Source organism: Rhagoletis pomonella, unplaced genomic scaffold (genome assembly GCF_013731165.1).
Source record: "Rhagoletis pomonella isolate Grant_MI unplaced genomic scaffold, Rhpom_1.0 Rhpom_scaffold_00004, whole genome shotgun sequence".
Classification (NCBI taxonomy): domain Eukaryota; kingdom Metazoa; phylum Arthropoda; class Insecta; order Diptera; family Tephritidae; genus Rhagoletis; species Rhagoletis pomonella.
In genome coordinates, this window is record NW_023458558.1 from 22,123,306 (window position 1) to 22,125,889 (window position 2,584).

A 2,584-nucleotide genomic window follows, 5' to 3' on the forward strand; every position below is an offset into this window, starting at 1 on the left:
AAAATGTCAGTCAATGGCACTGAAATAAAAGAAAACTAGTAAATGTTGAGTAATCAAAAAAAGTATTACAAATAAAATATGTGTGGGGCTTTAACAAAACTCATATGCTACAGGGAAAAGCATAATGCCAACGGCAAGCGAGACTTCCAGCTGAAGCAATCACAATCAGAACGGTATTCTCAAATAGGAGGCACAGCCAAGCAAACCCCATTAGCTGATTGGAAAATTGTGCCACCTGCTAAGTCGGTGAGGCCTTTAAAATTGTCCCTGCTGTCGTCTTCCAACTGCAACGTGTCGATAATGATAGCTTCAATTTCACCTGCCCATATTTTACCAATATTTAACGCGAAATACCGGCGGAAATTTTTGTTCCTCCTGCTACTGTTAATCTTCCATAGTTGTTTCAGTGAGTTGAGCCGGGTGTCTGCATTTAATTGCACAGCTCAGGGCAATCGATGCCAAAATGAAGGACAGTGTCAGAAGGACGGCCAATGCCTATGTGCTGATGGCTGGCAAGGGCCGGAGTGTCAGTTTTGCGGAGGAAAAGTAAGGTAAGTTTCTTAAGTTCACTGAAATCATGAAACGAATGACTTTGATTACTCCTGCAGTCTTAACATGAATTCCTTTGGACTTGACTTTTGTACATATATGTATGTACATACATATGTGTATATATCTATACGAGTAATATACTCGCAAACGCAAATACATATCTACGAATATTATTTTTAGCATATTCGTTGTTAATCTTTTTTTTTTTACTTATCAACGTTTAATATGCTGCTCACATTTTTTTGTAATTATGTGGCTTCGTCCTGGCCTTTCTTTTATCATTTTGCATTTATTTTGTCCAGTGAAAAAATAAACATTTTTATTGCTGCATATGGCGAATTGTATTTTTTTGTTGTACATATGAACATACATAGATACCTTCAAACATATATGCGCATATTGGTAATTAATAATTGTTATAAGACCGCAAAAAATTAAAACAAATAACATAAGGACGAGCACAATTAAAAGTTAAAACATTCTAAAAATAGAATTATTAACAAAACTAACGAAATCAACACCCACATGATCAAGTTTAAATAGCACTGGAATAGCTGCACTTGATTGTAGTTGGCTTAACAAATGAAAAAGTGGAAAAAGCAACGATAATTAAGACGAACTTAGCACAGTGCGTAGGCAACCAGCTAAGTCAGCTGGGGTCGTTGGATCGAGCCCCACTAAAAGAAGTCTGTTGAGTAAATGTGGTCATTTCCGAAATAGCTATCCCTTCTAACATTTTTTCAAATTATTGTTAAATATATTATAATATCAACAAAATTTCTGTGAATATCACACTTATATGTATGTACATACAGTAACGGTCATATCTATAGCACGCCATTTCAAAGTGATATTGTGTGCCACTTATGTTTGTTTATTAATTTTTAAGAATTTTCAATTAAAATATAGTTCATTCCCAGATAAACCCGATACAAACCCATTAATAATTTGTAGAAAGTTACCAAAAAGAGCAACAAATTTTCACATAAATTTCAAACTTTTTTCTCGGAAGTGGTAGAATTTTTTTGAGTAGGTACACAGTTTTTTAGCCCCTTCAATTTTAGTCTGATAATGTGCAAATTTGAAGTGGCTACGAATTACCGTTTATTTTTTAGATTTTTTTTGTCGCATTGGCTTCCATATAATGAATAAACTCAATTTATTTGTATATGGAAGAAATCCGCAACACCTTTGTCGAAAAAAAATACTAAACAATCAACGGTAACTTTTAGCCACTTGAAACTTGCACATTATCAGACTAAAATTGAAGGAGCTAAAAAACTGTACTCAAAAAAATTCCAACACTTCCGAGAAAAAAATTTTTGAAATTAAGGTGAAAATTTGTTGCACTTTTTTGTAGTTTTCTACAAACTGTAACACTTGGGTTTATATGGGGCTTGTTCGAGAATGAACTGTATTTTAATTGAAAATTCTTAAAAATAAATAAATAAACATAAGTGGCATACAATATCACTTTGAAATGGCGTGCTATAGATATGACCGATACTGTAAATCAAATACCTATCAGCAACAAGTCTCATTAAATAACAAATAATATAATAAACAAATTTATGCATTTAGATGTAAGCAAATGTGGTGGAATATGGTTATTAGTTTGTATAATTGATTGGTGCTTTCTTTGCATAAATTAAAACTAATCACAATGTTTAATTTCGCCAAAAACAAACCATATTTATTTAATATTTTTTTTGTCAAACCTGTTTTTATTTTTTCATTCCAAAACCGAAAGTGGAACGAAACCGAAACTGAAACAAATTTTGAAGAACGTAACCAAAACCGAAATATAAACACTTTGCAAAACCGAAACCGGAACGCTATTTTGAATCGGTTTCATTCCTTGATTAAAAACGACTTATACTAGTTGCGTTGAAGCAGTACGATTGCAGGATTTAGTCCGAAATCGTTCCAGCAGGCGAATTTCCTCAGGGCAATTTCGGGAGAGTAAAATATGCATACTCTCAGTATGAAGTTGCAGGATTTAGTCCGAAGTTTTTCTGTATGCAAATCAGTG